This window comes from Saccopteryx leptura, chromosome 1, assembly GCF_036850995.1.
Source record: "Saccopteryx leptura isolate mSacLep1 chromosome 1, mSacLep1_pri_phased_curated, whole genome shotgun sequence".
Lineage (NCBI taxonomy): Eukaryota > Metazoa > Chordata > Mammalia > Chiroptera > Emballonuridae > Saccopteryx > Saccopteryx leptura.
Genome location: NC_089503.1, coordinates 23,203,801 through 23,225,073, shown reverse-complemented (window position 1 = coordinate 23,225,073; position 21,273 = coordinate 23,203,801). Strand labels below are relative to the sequence as shown.

Here is a 21,273-nt window from a genome sequence, read left to right as displayed (position 1 = left end):
TCTCCCTGGGATACTGCAAGCGGGAGCAGTGCATGTGATAAGTCTAAGCAATTTTTGCAAGTAAGGAGTCAAAGACGAGACCAGCTCCCCCTCCGCAGCAAGAAAGGAGGTCACTCGGAACCGACATGCGTGATCTCCTTTAAACTACAAGACCATAATTTCAGTGGCTGCATTTTATTCGTTGCCTCCTTTTGGTTTTAGCTACATTAATTATACTTTATAATTATAATCCTATCAGGTGGCAATTATTCTTGTTCTTATAAAGGGGAAATAATTAAATACCAGGATAACTAAGAAATTGTGTAATGCCATTTAATGACTTACTGGGTGAGTCTACTTCACTCCAAGATTCTTCTCTGATAGTAAACAGCAAGCCCATCAGAAGACATGGCAGATTCTATTACAGCCACTCCTCCAAACGTGAGCTGCATTCAGAGTCATACCTACAACCAAAGCTATTGCCGATCTTTTGACCACCATCCCTCCCTGGACTGCCCTGAGTCCCACGCCCAAAGGCATGCAGAAAGAAAGTAAAAGTAACTGAGATGCAAAGAGGTGTGTGCCTGTATAGAACAGGTCCATTCAGAGGTTGAGGGGCCTGTATACCCAAGATGAGAAAAACAAACAAACAAAAAAATCACTTTCACCTCCTCATTTTAAACCAATGGGTCTCTTTCTCTTTGATTGTGGTTGAAAGGAATTCCTGGGCACCACTAAGTTATGTTAACTTTTTTATTTATTTTTATTTTTTTACAGAGACAGAGAGAGAGTCAGAGAGAGGGATAGATAGACAGGAAGGGAGAGAGATGAGAAGCATCTCATTGTGACACCTTAGTTGTTCATTGATCGCTTTCTCACATCTGCCTTGACCATGGGCATTCAGCAGACCAAGTAACCCCCTGCTCAAGCCAGCGACCTTGGGTCCAAGCGGTGAGCCTTACTCAAACCAGATGAGCCCACGCTCAAGCTGGCGACCTCAGGGTCTCGAACCTAGGTCCTCCGCATCCCAGTCCAATGCTACCCACTGCGCCACCGCCTGGTCAGGCGAGTTATGTTAACTTAAAAGGGCTTGTGTCATGACACAGATCTTGGTCATTAGAATGTATTCACAAGCAAGTCATTTTTCTGTTGTTCTCCTGTGTCATTTTGTGATACAACAAAGAGGCTATGCTTATGTTGTCCCTTTGTATATGTGTCATGGAAGGCCCCCTTTGGAGGTCAAGGCTAAGAGGTGTGTTAGGCATCTGGACATGGCTTCTAATAAGCTATATAGAGTTAGTTTCTCTGAGTTATTTATAATTATATTCAACCTGTTATCTTTCTATATTGATCTATCATGCATCTCTCTCTCTCTATCCTAGAGATTCTATTTATTTCATGGAATCGGAAGACTCAAATGAAATAATACAAAGAAAGTACTGGTTAAATCAGAAATCATAATTATTTCTTTGTGATGGTGGTGATATTGCCAATCAGTTTAAGTAATTGTGTGCGCACACACACACATATGAATGCACGCATAACACCCCCAAGGAACAGAGAGCTTTCAAGATAAACGGATTTTACCACATACTTTAGAGTTCTAAGTCAGCATGGAAAGACTTCATTTTATCCACATAGGGATGTGAAAAGGTCAAGTATTGATTTAGGTTTCCAAGAGAAGGTGAAAAATAAAAAGGCTTTTCTAAAAAATATTTAGTTCATTTTGCTTTCAAACATGATTTCATTGTGGAGCAAAGATGGTTGGACACCCACAGGATGGCAAAGATAAAATGGTCCAGCTTAGAAATGTGAGCCTAGGATCGATTCTACTTGTCCCTATGACCTATAAGACACAGAATGGGAAACTCCTAAACTGTAGAAGTAAAGAACATATCGGAAATAACACTAAAATGATCAAAAGCTTTATGTGATCTATGTATTAAAATATGGCATATTTTATATTCATTTACATAAAAAACATGTTTTACCAAGGTGCTTCCATATAGATCCATCACTGTTCAAAACATCAGTACTTCTTTTGTCATAAACAGGAAACTTTATACTCATCTTTGCATACCTTAAGTGCCTCTCTGCTACTAAATAAAGTATTTGCATAAACACATTAACAATGTCTGGGTAAAATATTAGAGATGCCTGCCACATTGGAGAGAAAATAATTTTGGCTCAGAAAAATTTTACCAGACCTTAAAATGTAAAAAATACCACTTGGCACTTATACAGATAGTATCAATTCCTAAATATTGTTATTGCAGTTGCATTCTTTGCTGAATTGCAAAGTTATTATATACCTAGATTCTCAATCTATATACTTTTGTGTTCGAATATCTGAGGCTACCTTTGGACTATGAAATTTCATAGGAGTTGTAAAACAAAATTATGTCTCTAACATATGTTTTACTTTATAAAGGCAGTATTAAAAGCTAAAGGTATACCAAAACACTCAATAAACAATTTATGTGGCTCTGGCCAGGTACCTTTTTAGAGCATCCTTCTGATATTCCAAGATAGTGGGTTTTATCCCTGTGCAGGGCACATAAAAAGTCAATCAATGAATGCATAAATAACTGGAGCAACAAATTGATGTTTCTATCTCTCTCTCTCTTCCTCTCTGTCTCTATAATCAATAAATAATTAAAATTTTAAAAATGTATAATAATAAGGTAACCAATCGTCTTCCTTTAAGGAGGACATTCCTTCTTTTGTAAGTTCTGTCCTCCCTTGAAAAGTGTCCTCCTACGTGTCCTCATTTTTGATATTGGAAGACTCATCTGTAAATGTCCGTATTCGATAGATGTAGAGTTGGATCCATTGTGTGTGATGTGACGTATTTGTATCTAAATGAGTACTTTTTTCTTATAATTATTATTAAAAGTTAATAGGAATGTAAGCATAATTATAATATAAAATATTACAAATGTTTTTATTATGCATTTATAACATTATAGTATATTATTGTTGCAATGAATAAAATGTTTCTTTTATTTATAATATTGTTTTCTTCAATTTATTTTTGCCCTCCTTTTCATTGTAAAAAAATTGGTCACCTTAATAATAAACAACCTATTGTTTCTTTATATGCCTGTTTACTTGGGTGTTTGGGGCTAAATACCAAGCCAAGAAGCAGACGGGTGTACAGATTGGTACAGAATCAGATAAATTTCATTTTGTAGCCCAGATATGACACTTTCTAGGTGAGGGACCTAAGACTAGTTTCTTCATCTTTATAAGTCTCAGTTACCTTCTCTATAAAATGAGAATAACAGTGATGGTCTAAAAAATTCTCTGGTGCTTGAATGAGACTATTCATGTAAATGACGTCTTTGCCATACTCTCACTTTTTCTCTTCAGTGGATTAGGGTGAGCATAGTTTGTTCTTAATATCATAGATGAAGGAAATAAACTAATTTATGGGTTATTAACTCAACCCTCAACATGTTCTTTAACCCAGCAGCTACCCATTGTCTCGGGTTCACTCCCAGGCTCTGATATAAACCCACTGAGGGACCTAGGGTGAGTCATGTAACCTTTCTTCATCTCAGATTTTTCAGCTGTAAAGTGGGATACCAGTGAGACATCTTACTGTGTCCTTTGAAGAATTGAGTTAATACCTATAAAGTACTTAACATACTATATTATTATTTTGAGATACCTTTTATATTACAAAGAGTTTGTACCTGCTATATAATATTGTATAGCAATAAATCACACTCTTGACTCCTTGTGTTAATCCTGAAAGCAGATTTTCAAACTACAGAATGAATTAAATTTCTCTGAATTTTACCTTTAAGGTAGTGAAAACAGCTGTCTTGTGAGCAAGCCTCATTGCCTCTTATTTAGAGTTTCATATTCTTACAGAGAAGAAAGACAATTAAAAAAAGAACTAGTGAATTCTATTTTCTAAGATATCTAGGTATCTAAGATGCTTTGGATAAAAGGAAGCAGGGGCAAATAGAGTTGTACCTTTATATCAGTAGTCAGGAAAGATCTCCCTGAAAAGGTGCCATTTAAGCCAAACTAGGGCAGTCCAGGATGTGCCAGGAGGCCACCTGCTCTAGAGCATTTCAGGCAGAAGGAACAGCAAAAGCAAAACTCCTGAGTAGGGTTCAGGCTCGACTTGTTTGAGGAACACTGGAAATTTCCTAAAACCTTCATAATGATTCTGGCTTTTGCTCTTATGAGTCATCATTGCATGAATGATTAATATTCAGTATGCTGGTATATGTATTTATCTCTGTATTCAATATATATGAAATCCACCCAAACATTACTCATAATCTATAAGAGAACTATTTTTAAAATAGTGTCTAAAGTAATTTGTTCAGTCCAATAATGTCTAACCTCCAGAGTGTTTAGGAAAAGGGGGAAAAAACTTCGATGCCCTTGGGCTGCATGACCTTGTGCAGGCTACGTGGCCTCTCCGAACCTTAGTCTCTTCACTTACACAATCGAAGTGTGAAAACATCCCCATGCTTGTCACTGAGTTGCTCTAACCTTGAGTTGGAAACTGCTTGATGAACAATCACTTGCCACACAGATGCAAAATATTCTGGTAAAATCTCATATACATGAAGACCAACTGGTCTGTTGAGATCACTTATCTGAGAGATGGCTAAATCTTTAGAAGAAAGACACAATGTGTTGTAGAATATGTATTAGACATTGTATCATAACTATACCAAGTTCATACAATTTACTTATAGAAAAGCTCCCAGGCTCTCACTCAGAATCCATTTATTCGTCTCTTTTTCTTTTTTCTTTTTTTTTTTTTTTTTTTTGTATTTTTCTGAAGCTGGAAACGGGGAGAGACAGTCAGACAGACTCCCGCATGCGCCCGACCAGGATCCACCCAGCACACCCACCAGGGGCGATGCTCTGCCCACCAGGGGCGATGCTCTGCCCCTCCGGGGCGTCGATCTGCCATGACCAGAGCCACTCTAGCGCCTGGGGCAGAGGCCAAGGAGCCATCCCCAGCACCCGGGCCATCTTTGCTCCAATGGAGCCTTGGCTGCGGGAGGGGAAGAGAGAGACAGAGGAAGGAGGGGGGGTGGAGAAGCAAACGGGCGCCTCTCCTATGTGCCCTGGCCGGGAATCAAACCCGGGTCCCCCGCATGCCAGGCCGACGCTCTACCGCTCTACCGCTGAGCCAACCGGCCAGGGCCTATTCATTTCTTAAGGGTAATTCTAATATTCATGCATGCACAGTTTCCTAGTACTACCACAAGTTTACTTTTATTTTGATGTATGCCTTTTTTAGTTATGCTTGATTGGTTTGGACCTACACACACATTCTGAAGAGATAGATCTGAAAAATAATGAGAGAATTACTAGTAAAGTTATCCAGGTGTCTAGAGAAAAGGTTATATTTGCGATTTGAATTGAAAACAATCCAATTCACGGTGGAATGATTCCCCACTTAGGAATATCTTAATCATGGCTGCAGACCCAAGAGCACCAGCAACAGTTAGAGTTACATCAAACAGGTAACATAATGTCTTGGCCTCTATTTTCTGTTTTGGAACTGGAGGTAATAATAAAAAGTCCTACATGATTGTGAGGAGTGTTAGCCAGGAATTATGTAGGGGAGATCTTGGTAGGTTTCACAGCATAGTTCCTTTCATTTCCTTCACTGCCCTATATATGACCCCCGCCTAGGACCTTGGATCTGCAAACTTCGATGTGCCCAGCACAAAATTGAGTCTAGAAAGGAGTAGACACTTAAGTAATTGTATAAACATATGAATGAATGAACAAATAAAGAAATGTATAAACCGACCCATCAGTTAACTATGCAACCATACCTCCTGAACCCTTACAGATCATGAAGGAAAATACAGTACCCCTTTATCATAATTTATTTTACTCAATACTAAATAATGAAGTATGCATGACTGCAATTGGAGGCTCTATCTTATATTTACGGCCAGGATCCGAATATAGGCAGCACATAGATGAGGTTGAGAAATGTGCTCCTAGGTACTCTGTCAGAAAGGCAGGAAGTCATTTCCTTTCGACCAGTGCTTTAGCTTCAGCCACACGTATTCATTCTTTCTTACAGGAGGAATTCATTTATGTCTTCAGGAGACAGATGTATCAAGCCACTGGGTGTTTCTGCCAATCACCTCCTGCCAAAGCCCTGATGTTTTATTTCATTAGTGTAGGCACTTTCCATTAATTTGGATACTGTTGAAGAGTGTTAGTTCCAATGGACATTGTTTTTTTGGCTCTTCTATTTTGAAGGGCTATTTAAAACATTACTGAAATGAGTTGACCCCTTGCCAAGAAGCAGCAGCCACGCAATTCTAACCAGCTTCTGACAATATGATTCTAATGCTTGGCCTAATGATATGTTTATTGTGCTATACCTGGAATTGACAAAAACATACAGAAAAATTCTATTGGATGAGGAGGGAAGACCAAACAAAACGTATCATACAGGTGATGTCCTTCCTTCCTTCCTTCCTTCCTTCCTTCCTTCCTTCCTTCCTTCCTTCCTTCCTTCCTTCCTCCCTCCCTCCCTCCCTCCCTCCCTCCCTCCTTTCCTTCCTTCCTTCCTTCCTTCCTTCCTTCCTTCCTTCCTTCCTTCCTTCCTTCCTTTCTTCCTTCCTTCCTTCCTTCCTTCCTTCCTTCCTTCCTTCCATCCTCCCTCCCTCCCTCCCTCTCTTTTACCCTTCCTTTCTTCCTTTCCTCTTCCTTCCTCTCCTCCTTCTTTCCTTTCCTCCCTTTATTTCTTTCACAAAAATAAAAACATGAGTATTCCACTATATGCTGGTATAATAGACAGTGTTGATGTCTAAAAATGTATGTCCTTATTCCCATCCTTTCTAGTTCCCAAGTAAAGCCTAGGTTTATTCAAGTATACATCCTGCTTGTGTAGCTCTCCAGGCAGTCTCCAGGTCCTGACTCATCAGAGGCAATTATGGTTGCCTCATTTCCTTTGTTAGTGATTGGTTTGGACATAGAAATCTCGCCAATAAAACATAAAGGGAGGCTTAGAGGAGATTTCTGGGGAAGATTTATTACTCTTAAAAGACTCAGGGAAGAGACAAACTTTTATCCTGGTCTATTTCATGTCTGGATATGTTGTTTACAAATGTCATAATCCCTTGTGACTAAAGAGGAGTTTGACTAAAGACAAAGGTGACAAGTGAAGAACATAGAACAAAATGATGGAAAGCTGTTTGTCCTTGACAAATTGTTTGTCCTTGACAAACTGTTTGTCCATGACACCACTGTGGAACCAGGGAGATAAGTAGAACCACTCTTCCTCTGAACTTCTTGTTCTAGTAAAAATAAATGTCCTTAATTTTTAAAAGTGGAAAGCTATCTATCATTAAAAACTACACCAGACCCTGCATAGAACATCAACAGATACATGATTTGGTATTAAAATTAGATGTTACAGAATTCTGGAATTACCAAGTGAGTTTCTCTATGTAAAATATTACAGCAATATGCTCATCTCCTAAGAACAGGAGAATCGAGTATTGTGATTCATTTGTAGCATGCTCCTCAGTCTCTAGAGTAATCGTTTAATCGCACTACAATTACAATGGGGGAATCTTTTGTCGTGAGGCACCCGACTTTCTGGTTCTTAAATATGGATTTGAACACCATCTAAATGCTCAGATCCTTGTTGAACTTTCTTCACTGACAGTTGGGAATTTAGGAAATAAAAATTCTACCTCAAAGACAATCTCTGCCTAATCTCCACAATTATTTCAATTCATATTAATTTCTCAATTTTGTCAATATGCAATTGGAGTGGTAATTGTTTAAAGTACTCAATTATAATACATATAGTACCTTAGTATACATAATTTAGTGTGTGTGTGTCTTAGACTATTTTCACCAACTAAAATTTAAGATGACAAGGAGCAATTCCTGTGTTCTTATAAAAAGCAAACAACTTTTTATAGACAAAATTTTCAGTCATGTAGTCTGATCAGTTAGATTACCAAGCAGATATGAAAAATAGAAATCTCAATATTTTTTTCTTCTACCATAAGTGTTTAAATTTATCTTTAATTAATTTTATAATTACATCTAACTGTAACCTAAATTTGTTCTGAATAGAAAGAGTGAAAAAGTCTGAATTTTCAAATTAGTCTTAAAACCTGGTTGTCCATCTTATTTTGAAGTAGATAAAGCAAAAACAAGGAAGAAACAGTTCACTTGCTGCAGCTGAACTTCTCTACATCAACAAACCAATACATCTGGCTAGCAATACCTCACCAAAAGCATAGCAGAATGATTATTAACAAAATCCATGAAAACATGACAATGAAGAAAATGATAACCCACTAAACTGTATTAGTTGCTAACCACTGCTATATCCATTAACTTCTTTCATCCTCATAACTTTTTGAATTTTATCCTCTTGTCATTTCTACTTTGCAAATTAGGCAACCAAGAGACAGATCAGTGACTTGCCGAAGGTCTCGCAGCTTACAAGTCATAGGGCAGAGCCAGAAATTATGGAAGAAGCTTGCATGTCAGCCTGCACTCTAAAAATACCCATCCCTGCCCTGGCCGGTTAGCTCAGTGGTAGAGCGTCGGCCTGGCATGCAGGAGTCCCGGGTTTGATTCCCAGCCAGGGCACACAGTAGAAGCGCCCATCTGCTTCTCCACCCCTCCCCCTCTCCTTCCTCTCTTTCTCTCTCTTCCCCTCCCGCAGCCGAGGCTCCACTGGAGCAAAGTTTGCCTGGGCACTGAGGATGGCTCTGTGGCCTCTGCCTCAGGCGCTAGAATGGCTCTGATTGTGGCAGAGCGATGCCCCAGATGGGCGGAGCATCGCCCCCTGGTGGGCATGCGGGGGGGGGGGCAGGGTCCCGGTCAGGCGCATGCGGGAGTCTGTCTGCCTCCCGGTTTCCAGCTTCGGAAAAATACAAAAATACAAAAATAAAAATAAATAAAAATAAAAATACTCATCCCCCCAAGTGTCCTGTGTTCTATGTAGGTGAGAGAACTCTAAAAATAAGAGGAATACATGTCCATGGAGCTTTCCTGAGAGATGACAGGGACAAGCATCAAAGACCATCATTCATGTAACCAAGCTGCCAAAACCATTGACATTTATCTCCTTCTCTCCATATAGCTTTATTTTTAAAATTAATTCTGCCTTTTTCCAAAAGATAACTTAAAAATGCAAAATATATGCATATACAAACTACCAACTCTTTTAAAATATTATGTAATAAAATTTTTAAAAACTATTGAACAATACAGGTAAAAGAGAAGAAAAATTTAAAGTTGACTTTTGTCTTTCTTTTATAATAAAGTACCCCCCGAATAAGTAGGTAAGTGTTATGTTTTATCAGAAGAGAAGGCTGTTTTTTGTGGTTGATTTATTTTTCAGTGCTAAGGAGAAGGCAGCACAGGGCATTCATCAGTGTGGTAGCAAACTCTTTGTGACTTTGCTGGAAGTTTACAGAAACCCCTTTCATCTTGCTTAATCAACATTTAGTAAGTTGATAAGTCTGGGTGATAAAAATGAGTTTAAAAAATTCTGAGCCTAACGAGGCAGTGGCACAGTGGATAGAGCATCGGAACGGGATGCAGAGGACCCAGGTTCGAAACCCTGAGGCCGCTGGGTTGAGCACAGGCTCATCTGGTTTGAGCAAGGCTCACCAGCTTGAGCCTAAGGTCTCTGGCTTGAGCAAGCAGTCATTCAGTCTGCTGTAGGCCCCCAGTCAAAGCACAAGTGAGAAAGCAATCAATGAACAACTAAGGTTCTGCAACAAAGAATTGATGCTTCTCATCTCTCTTCCTTCCTGGCTGTCTATCCCTATCTGTCCCTCTCTCTGTCTTTCTCTGTGTCTCTCTCTCACATACACAAAAAAATATTCTGAGATATGGGAAAGGTATGGTACAAATATTATGGTTCAGTTACGGGAAACATATCTTGAGAACAGAAACCATAACCACATAGTACTAGAAACAAAAAATCTATGCAATGATGAGGCTGAAGAAAGGGCCGTTTGGGGCCAGAGGTTGAAATCACCAATATATGCTTGATTAATCTAACCACCCTATCCCCCACTGAGAAAAAATAAAAAAATAAAGACATACACAATTAAACAAAACAAGTCAAGACTACACAGCTCTCTGAATATAGTAGGCTCTTAATAATACTGATGTCCTTAACTACTAAAGTAGCTGCAGCAATACTAGTTTCTGAGGCAGAGAGGAAATACAGTAGCTACTAAGAGCACAAGTTCTATGTATGACTGAATTTTGTGACCCAGTTTTCTGTAAAGCTGAAGATAAATCTATAGGTTATTTTGAGGGGTAAATAAATTAATATGTCTTGATAGAAACTGCTTATTTTCTTCCTATAGTCATCCTCCTTCTTCCTTTTAGTACTTCCCAAACAGGCCTGCTCTGTTGCCCACCCTCAGGAGTTACCATTTTGGTTGTAACCTATAGAGATGGCAACACCAGGAATCATGCAATATGGTGGTCCCTTGCCATACATTTTAGCAGAATCCATGGCTACCTAGCTAGAGTATAGATTCCTCTTCCTCCATTGCAGAGAAGACTGTTCCCATGACTAAGTTCTGGATGCCACAAATAATGTATACAACTTCAAGGTCATATTGGTAAATGAAGCTGCTCATCCCATAGCATAAATGTGGTCATGGTTTGGGAGAGCCAACACTACAGAGAGGAAGATCAAACCAGATGGGATGGAGAATGACCCCATAGAAGGAACCTGGGTTCCAGGAGAACCTTGTGGAGAAATTCACCCCAACTGCCCAGTTCACCCACTTCTCTGTCGTGAACATGAGAGAAAAGTGAAATTCAGATCTTGCTTGATTTATTGTACTTCAGATCTCTGTATTATGTAATAGCTTGTTCTATTTCTTATGGAATACCTAGGTGTAAAGATCTTAGAACTGTGTTTGGCATATAGTAAGTTCTCATTAAATGCCAGCTACCAACTTAAGAACGTGAAAGAGCCAGTATTTGAAAGCAGAGTGCTGTGCGCCTCCAAAGACGATGTGCTTTTCTTTGTGGGAGAGGATGCTGCCTCCACTGTACAGGGACTAAAAAGGCAGAGCGAAGTGCTGGAAGTAGGTCTTTTGCCAACACTTTCAAATCTATTATAAGTTAAAGAGTTTCTTTCTACATTCCCCCATGTTTAAAGCTATTCTGAATTTAAAATTGCGATTAAAAAAAAAAAGGTTTTGCAGTTAACTTGGTGAAGAACTTTATATTCGTTGACACTTGTACTTATGACTCACTCATCTGAGTCATCCCCTAAAACACAGTGAAGTGAGAAAAATAAGGGCCCACAAGGAACTACCTGCATATTATTTAAGCTGAATTCTCTGTTAGCTTGCACCTTTTGGAACCTAAAAATAATTTTATTTTTCTCTACTGATGAATACAGAGTATGGCAAACATAGGTGTACAGCTGTTGGTACAGCTCATAACACAATAATCAATCAATAATAATACAAGAAAAAACTGTTTCACATACTTACAACTATAACCCTTTTTGCCCCACCCTGTACCTCTAGGCTCCCTTTGAAGAGCCTCTTCTGCTACCTGATTTGGATGGGAGACCCTACACCATCCTTCTTTCTCTCCTCTTAGTGCTGACCCCAAGCAAAACTGCCAGGAGGAAGAATTTTGTCTTCAGGATAAATTGTGCCTGCTATTTCAGAGTCTGTTCTCATTCCCCATCCAATCTGGGAAGAGGGGGTGGGGGGGGACACTTCCCACATCTTCTTCCAGACACCCAGCTGCTCCTGTCTGCCCACCTCTTTGGAAAGGCACAGTTTTGAAACAAATGCAGACCATCCAATTCTACATATATAGCTTGACTAATAGGTTACTTCAGGGAAACAGAAAAACACAGGGTCCTGTACTGTTTAAGACACTGACTTAAATAGCTGAAGGTCAGGGTCCTATGGCACATATTTAAAAAGGCAGTCCAAGAGTTTGTTGTACCTGTTGTTCTGCAAACAACTGGGAATTGTTTTGAAGACAAGATACATTTAAATAAAGCCTTTTTTACTTCAACCTCTCCCAACTCTAGCAAAATTAATGCTTCTTCCTTCCATTTTACTGTAGCACTTTGTGCAAAATCCTACTACCATTTTTTTCCCAGTGTGCTATAAATATCAGCTCCCATGTCCTTTTTTCCTTGAGTAAACTCTGTAGGTCTGTCTCTCACTATCTGTTTGGCATAATTAATCTCATTACTTTGCCCTTTTCCTGTGCTTCATGTACTTCATGGTCAGGCATTGCAGTGTCACTTTATTATTGCACCTGTTGAAGTAATTTCAATGTGCTTTGAGAATTTACATAATGTTAGAAAACATTTTTTTTAGAGTGAACACAGATTTGGATATTAAGAAAGGGCTTCAATTTTATCCTGCTTTCTAAATCCTCCATAGTCTAAATATTCCATTATCTCTTTTTGCAACCCCAAAGTGTCTTAAATTAAAAATCACACTTCAACTATAGTCACAACCAATGAAGAAGATTGGGCTGTTCTCTTTTCCGGAGGATAGAAGCAGCAGGTATTGAATATTTCAGCAAAATTCAACTCCTAACCGCACTAATGGTGCCATTTGGCACTAATGCATTGTCAGGAATTAAAATCTGAACAGCAGAGTTTGGAGCAAGAAAAATAAAAAACAAACAAACCATCAATAGAATTCAGCTCAGGCATACAAGTATGTGGTCTGCATTTGATGGGGGGATTATATGAATACATAAATAAACCATTAAAATCCACTTGCTAGGAGTCTGCTCAATTCATAGTGATTTGAGTTGCTGCAGGGGCAACAGCAAATCTAAACATAATTTGTTTGTTTGCAGATTGAGAAAGAAGAATTTGACAGATTTTAAACATATGTAGATAATCCATTTCCACATTTTTTGAATGGTTAATACAATGTTTCAGTACAAATGTGAAGCACGGTTTCTAATGTGTTTTTGTAATAATAATAATAATAATAATAATAATAATAAATTTAAACTACTACAGCCAAGTTCTAGTCCAATAGTTCCCAAGAAACCATCTAAATTCTTCAGCAAGTCTAGCATGTACTATATACTGAGTACAGTATTGCTCAAAGGACTTCAAGTGGGAGTGGAAAGAACAGACATTTACTGAATCCTGTGCATAGGTATTTTATGAATTTCTTACAACCTTTCTCAAGGGCAAAGCAAGTTTATAAACCCCATTTAAACATGAAAAAAAAAAACTAAGAAAGGATTCATGTCTTTCCCAATGGATTCTACTTGGTAAATAATGAAGACAGGATTTAGCCTGCAATGGCTTTGGCTCTTATAGTCATGTGGTTCTCATTGCCTCACACTGGTTGATATAAAATTCATTTCAGAATGTTGAATTTTAGAGTGTGAACCACTTCATCTCTGTCCAACACAAACATGTATCATTCTTATTCTCCTCTTTATTACACAGGCCAGTTTATATGTTACCTTCTCCCTAAATGTTCCTTTTCTGATATTCAATGGCACGTACTGCTTCTATTATACAATTCTGTTCTTCAAGACATACTATCATTGTGGTGCTGTGGGGGTTCTAATTTCTTGGAGTTAGTTTAGTGTTCTCAGAATATATAATTCTTAAGATATATGTCAAACTCCATTTACATACTCTCTGGCATACATATTCTTGGCTTGTAAAAAGTGTTTAATCAAAACTTGTTAATTTACTGAGTTATTATAATTGAATTATATTATACTAGTGAGCCCTACTTTATTTTACACATTAGAGCTGCTTCCATGTAGTTAAGTGAAAATATTTTTTAATGCAGCTATTATGTTTAAATTAGGGGCTTACAGGTCTTGGTAAGGACCTTTCTGTGAAAAGCTAATAATTGTGCCTTAAGGTATAATATGGTCAAATCTACAATTTCAAGTACAGATGGCCCCCAACTTAAAACAGTTTGCTTCTGATGTTTCAGGTTTATGATGGTGCAAAAGTGATACACTACCTGAGAAACTTTACTTCAAATTTTGAATTTTGATCTTTTCCTGGGCTAGGGATATGTGGTACGATACTCTCCTGTGATACTGGGAAGTGGCGATGAGATAATTTCTCAACTGTAAGCTAATATAAGTGTTCTGCATAATTTTAAGGTAGGGTAGGCTAAGCTACAATGGTTGGTAAATTAGGTACATTGAATGTCTTTTTGACTTAGGATAGTTTCAAGTTACAATGGGTTTACCTCATTGTAAATCAAGGAGCATCTGTATTAGGTTTATCTTTAAACAGGAACAGAATTGTAAACTAAAAGGCAAGTAGGGAAATATAGACTGAATGTCAGAAAAATTTCTAGGTTTGTATGCTATAAAGTGCGATAGATACCCTACTATCTCCAGCAACATATTGGACTTTCCATAATTGTTAGCTTTCTGCTCCATAAACTCCCTATGTCAATTTTTCATTGATTTTCCTGTTCCTCTTCCATCTGGAGATCATATAATATATGGACAGCAAGCCAATGGAAGGAGGAGAAATTCAATCTTTTAAGAAAATGACATGGAGCTTCCTACACAGCAAAAGACCCTGTAACCCTTGTGTATCATGAATTTTCCATACTATACATGAGAGAGCAAAACTACCTTCCTGAGAGAGGGTAGAGTCTTATGCTAAGTCCCATCTTACCAGAAAGAGAGGTCCTTTGAACACGAGTGCTTTCTTCTTGGTAGTAACTTGTCAAAGCTCCCAGTACAGTACATGACTTTTTATAATGAGAAACTAATATCATCAACTATTCCAGCCAAAGACACTTCAAAGTGAGTTATAAAGGGGTAATGGGTTCATGATGCATCACAGACTTTCAATCCAAAAAATAAAAAATCATGATGTTTCTTAAATTGTGTAGAAAGTGAACTGCTTTTGTTTCTCTAAGTTTGTACTAGGAAAATGTTGCATGAGGTTTTATATTTTTATAGTTTTATATGGAGCTTTGAAATTCACTATGAAATTATATCATCTTACAGCATTATATAGTTTTAAAAAGAGAACATAGAGAGATATTTTAAAAATCAATAAATATCCTTTAGAAAAACCTCACAATTTTCAGAGACTGGATTCGAATTTATATCATACAACATCAAACTGCAGCATTGGCGAAGGGATCGTTAGAAAATATGGTTATTAACACATGACCCTTTGGGACTCATCTGGAGAGTCTGTTTAGAATCATGATCATCAACACAGACTGTATGGACTTCACAATCACTCCTGGAGCTTTTGGAAACACGCTCATATGCAGGTCCCATTCCCACCGAGTCTGAGTCAGCAGGTGAAGCTCTGTATCGATAACTTATCCTGACACACCACAGGGACTGGAAACCTCTGGCCTAGAGACTCTAGGGCAAATCACTTAAGTGTCTTTTTGTACCAAGCCCTATTGTTTTTAACCCCTATAAAGCTGTTTTGAATTCAGTACTTTTCAGTGTTTACCTTCTGAAGGATAAAGCTAATATTGGTACTTAAATTTTTGTGTTTTAGAGAGAAGCTTAGCTTAGCTTACAGGCCTCAAATAAGATTATTTTGAATTTATTTAAAATCTACAGCTGATGCTGCTATCCTAGGAAGTTTTCGGAGTCTCATCCCAGCTGTACTTCTCATGCTACAAACATGGTATTTCTCATAATAAGAGGCAGTAGCAATGGTGCCTCGCAGTCAAGTCAACATGATATGTCTGTTTAGCCTAAAAGCGGTCCGCTACACAGAAGTGTTGAAAGTATATATTGTAAAGAATAATAGTAGCAAACATATCGATTTCTTTCTATGTGCCAAAGAGTAGACTAGGTGCATACCCTTTTTTACTTAATGATAACAGAATGAAGTGGGTTTTATTCTTACATCTATTTACAGTGACTATTATGGTTGTGCCTATTTGCTATTATCTTTATTGATGGTGATGAAAGCAATATTTAGGAAATATAAGTTCTAAAGGAGCTTGCAATGATAGCATATAACCATGACAAAATTCGAAGTCTATCTTACCTCAATCTTGCTCTTATAAATCTCACCAGAACACTCCAAACTGAATATCATCACTGCCCTGCAATGCCAACAAAACCAACCAAACAAAAGTCTCCTTTTCCTTTCTCCTTTATTTAACCTGAGATCTGTTTTATTGAATACTACACAGTAAATACTAAAGTTGTAATGTTGAATAGGCTACTGATAGAAAGCCTTAGTTTTGTGTGTTCCAAAGGCTGTATATTTCTTATCCTTGCCTCATTCCAGGACTAACAATAATCCCCAAACAGCAAGTCTTACTTAGGAAGTCAGAAGAAGGTCTAAGGCAATACTGTATATGAAGCAGACCCTGGAATAAATTCTAATAAATTCTCTTTTAAAACTTGGAATTCCTTCTTAAATTCTCTTCTGAAAAATGGGAGGATCTCATACTTCCCAAGACATGAAACTAACCCACATGAGGGGCTTCTGGGGTTAATCCAAGGTTTCTCCTAAAAGAGCAATTCTTGTGTCCCCTACCTCCTGTTCTAGTGAGCTGCTACACCTATGGTCTCTGCCTGCTTGCTGGAGGTAAAGATGAGAGAATGCATTCCTTTAGGTGTGTACAGACATAAGACCACTTCCTCCATTATTATAGCCTTGACTTTCCATTCCAGTTAAGGAAAACACCATCATCTCGGGCTGCCATAACAAAATAGTGCCGTCTAGGCAACATATAAACAACAGAAATTTGTTTTCTCACAGTTCTGCAGGCTAGAAGTCCAAGATCCACCAGTCTGTAAGTTTGTCTTCTTCTGAGATGATCTCTCTCCTTAAGGTGGTGATGGCCACCTTCTCATTGCTTTATCACAGACTTTCATCTTTGAGCCTGTGTATCTGCGTTCAATTTTTTTTCTTTTTCTAAGTTTACCAGTCAGTTTCGATTAGGGTGCATCCTAAAGATCTCATTTTAAGTCAACTACTTCTTTATAGAAGTCTCTACAAATACAGTCGGATTCCGATGCACTTGGGGGAGAGGAAGCAAGACGCCCAAATATAACTTCTGTTGGATAAAATGCAGGCCATAATGCGCACAGTTTCTTTTCCTTTTTTAAACAGCGGAAAGACTCTCTTCTATTTTAGTCCACTTTTTCAACAAACTTAAGAACCTAATTCTTCTCATGATGAGGCCGAGGTAAAGAGAGAAAGAGGGGGCCATTGACTTTTATTTTCACACAGTTGCTCCTTGCACAGTTGATTGGAAGCTAGAAACTCAATAAACAAAGATTTCCGCTACCACAGGGTCTACAGCTGCAACTAACAAGATCATTGACTGTTTAAAGGCAGAACAAAGTTGGGAGTTATCATGCGTATCTGGTGATTTTGATCACAGTGGTGTATACAAACAATCTGGATAAGCCATCTCTGATGCTTTTTCTATTTTTCCTTGCTCAATAAGGTGGCTACTGGGAAAAGGCTGAGAGTAATGACCTTGGAGCATCTACTATAAGCCAGGTGTTGCCACAGAGCTGCAAACCCTCAATTTGAGCAGCCTTTTTAAAAATTCTAAGAGGCTTTCATACACTAAAGGGTTGGATGCACTTTGAGTATCCCGAAATAATTTTCATCATTATCCCCACACTCAATTCAACCCATACACACACACACACACACACACACACACACACACACACACACACACACACACACATCCTGCCTAAGGAAAAGCAACTAGCCTGCCATTTCAAAATCAGTCCCCAGGGGACCTTTTCCTTTTCAGCAGACTATAAACCCTAAGCCTGCCACGTGTAAAAAATCTGTAGTTTCCTCTGCTTCGCCATCTGTCTCCAGCCTTTCAGTAACACAAAGTATGGGAGAGACAGCAGAGAAGCTGCATTTTACAGATCAGAAAAGAGAGCTTCAGACGGGTTAAGTGACTTCCCGTAAATGACAGAACACAAAGGTTGTGAATAAAAGTTAAATGCCTTCCCTTACGAACCCTAAAGATCTTTGTAATGGACAGGATTTCATAACCAGCATGTACTGGTAGTGGCTACCATATCACACAGCTGGCATTTCAGGTCAGATAGGCTCAGGTCCTGGATCTGGCTTAAACTGCTTCAATGAATGTGAATTTGGGATTGACCCTGCCTCCTCAAGCAACTAAACCAATATTTCTCTCAACTCTAAACTCCTCATTGGGGGATGACACTTTCATTCTTCACTTCCATCAACTCTAGATAATAGACTCCAACCTGTCAGTGTGGATGAAAGAACATGAAGATCTCTCAGGGAAGGAGTTTTGTGGTTGACACATATTGACACATATGGATGTCATTGTGGATATCCATGGATTCATTCATAACTGCATTCCACATCCAGGAAATCACAGGAGAGCATTTTATTTTACTGAGTCCTATTTGATTGACAAATTAGGAATGAACCACAGTGTGCAGGCCACTTGCTTTATCTCTGAACTCATTTAGTTATTAATATAATTCCTGTCAGGCTAGCATTAAATCCTATTCTGAAAGATTATATCTAAAGTTCATTGTTATAAAATGTCAATAAAAAAACTTAGCATGACACATTGATCCATGTTTGCACGTTATAATGGACCTCCTCAAAAATGAAGATAAACTAACACAGATAAACTCAGGAGTTCCAGGAAGTTGAGAGAAACAGAAGTTTCATGAAAAAAAGAAATGGAACCTATGATGAGAAAATACTTTGGGATTTCCATGAGAAAAAAAGCTATGTGGTAGCTGTTTTACAGTTAACATTTTCCAGAATGCCCCAAAGAAAAAAATAAAAGCAAACAACAAAAATTATTTATCCACATAGTACGGCATACTGTCAATTCAATTTTGTACACTCAAGGAACAAGATAAAATGACTCTCTGGAAACATAATGGACTCAAGTTTTTCTTGGTACATCCATGACTAATTAAAAAAATCAAAGCCTATGATAAATGTATAAGATTGTTATGAGTTGTGGCTTTGCATATGATCCGTGGAAATCCATTCCAAGAATCACCTATTTTTTTAAATAATTTTTTGAATGCTTATTTTATTGATTTTAGAGAGAGAGGAAGGGGAGAAGAGAGAGACAGAACATCAATCTGTTCCTATGTGTGCCCTGACCGGGGATTGAACCGGCAACCTCTGAATTTCAGGCAGATGCTCTACAAACTGACCTGTCCTGTCAGGGCATGAACCACCTAATTTTGAACCAAGATCCATTGAAGTGATTCTGTGAACTCCCTGAGATTATTAAAAATTGCATGTGAAGAGGAGGAAGGGTAAAAGTTCCATAGTTTTTATTACATTTGCAAAGTAAATAAGACCCAAAGAGAAAAAACAATTGCTTCCAGTCTTGTCTAACTATTAGTGTATCTAGTAATAATAATAATAATAATAATAATAATAATAATATAGTTGCTAGTAGGTAATCATAATGTCAATGAAACATCTTTCTTTGATTCAAAGTCTCAACCAAAACTCATCTTGGAGAAAAGCAAGTCTTATCATAAAAGCATTAATTAAATTATTCAGATTTCATGAACAGAGTGTTATATGATTCATTCTCTTTTGCTGTCACTAAAAATACACCAAATACATTACAGCTTCAAAGGGAAAAAAGGATTCCTGAATGATAATTTGTCTTTTAAAAAGAGTTGTGTGTGTGCAGATTTAATTCCTTGACTCAAAATTGATCATCTGTATACTAACTTCTCTAATCTCAGACAAAGATCTTTATGGAATGCAAACATTTCCCTTGAGTCTATAATTATAGCAAAATTGGCCAACGTACTCAACAGTACTTTGTAAAACTCTATTTTACTTTAATTAATTATCAGAGCCAAACTGTAGAAAGATGTCAGGAGCTAAAATTTAGCAGCAAGTTCTTGAATGGAAAGCAATGTGAACATTTCTATACCACGTTTTTATTTTGTTTAACTTTTAACTTTTTATTTGGACTATCCTCCTCATTAGAAAGAGTTAAGATAATAGTATCTGGCTTTCAAAGGACTGCAATTTTAAAATATTTTCTTTTACGAATTATTGAAGGAGCAATGATTATATGCAACTTAATTCTAACTACAACTACATCCTTCTTTTAATGATAAAATAAATTGGTTGTACAAGTGTAAAATAATACATTAATACCCTCTAATCTTTCACATTCTATTTATTTTTAATTTTTAAAAATATCTTCACTTTTTAATGTTTTTTATTTATTGATTTTAGAGAGAAAGAAAGGGAGGCAGAGAGAGAGCAAAAGAACAAGAGAGAGAGAGAGAGAGAGAGAGAGAGAGAGAGAGAGGAACACAGACCTGCTCCTGTAGGTACCCTGATTAGGGATTGAACGAGCAACCTCTGCACTTTGCGATGATGCTCTCTAAGCAACCGAGGTATCCAGCCATGGCTCCCACATTTTATTTATGTTTTAATAACATGCATAATACTGTTACATTAAAACATCTTGTACAGCACAACACCAGAAGTAGAATACAGACTTCTAAATTATCATCTACCAAGAAATATAACTGTATATCTGTGGAAAAATACATACATATTAACATATACAAATGTACATGTATGTGTATATGTATATAGGTGTAAATATATGTATATACACATACACACATACGCATTTTAGTTATTATTAAACGGGAGCTTTTCTGAATTAGAATGTAAAATATTAGGGAAAACTTGTATGTTTATATTTATACTATAGGATGCTAAAAGGGAATGAACAATTATCAACTTAATTTGGTCCGCCTAAAACAAGCCATGTAGCCTTAGGTTTTCACTCTCTTTCTCTTTCTATCTCTCTCAGAATATGTTTACAAAAGAAAACACAGTGGTCCCTCTCCTATCGCAGGGGTTAGGTTCCAGAACCCCCTGCGATAGGTGAAAATCCGAGAAGGAGCGACCTTATATTTATCTTACTATTTATATATATTTTAAGGCTTTATAAACCCTCCCTACACTCTTACAAACCTCTCCCCTACTGTTATTAACTGTTACTACACTTATTTTGCTTATTATATGGCAATAATAATTAAAATAATAAATATATAAAAATACTTATATACCACAAAAATTCCATGATATAGCAAAAGAATCCATGATACAAAATTAAGATATATACAACTTAAAAATCTGCGACACAGTGAGACCATGAAACGTGACCCGCGATATGGTGAGGGACGACTGTAGTTGTACTCTGAAAAAGTAGAGCTTGCTGAGTATTTTCGGAAAAGAATGTTTTTTCCTTAAGTAACTGAAGATTTCAGGTTGAA

The 21,273-nt window shown here is 37.6% G+C and overlaps 1 protein-coding gene across 7 annotated transcripts in view; it reads right to left on the bottom strand.

The window, feature by feature from the left end:
* The window catches only part of LRRC4C (leucine rich repeat containing 4C), a 1,251,478-nt gene that overhangs the window by 136,397 nt on the left and 1,093,808 nt on the right, over nucleotides 1-21,273 (bottom strand). The window contains exon 1 of one of the 7 annotated variants that reach the window (XM_066363094.1): nucleotides 3,964-4,042. The exons of the other annotated variants lie outside the window; for them this stretch is intronic. The gene's annotated coding sequence lies outside the window, so the exon portion shown is untranslated. Of the gene's footprint in view, nucleotides 1-3,963; nucleotides 4,043-21,273 lie in introns of those variants that run through there. 7 annotated transcript variants of the gene reach the window in all.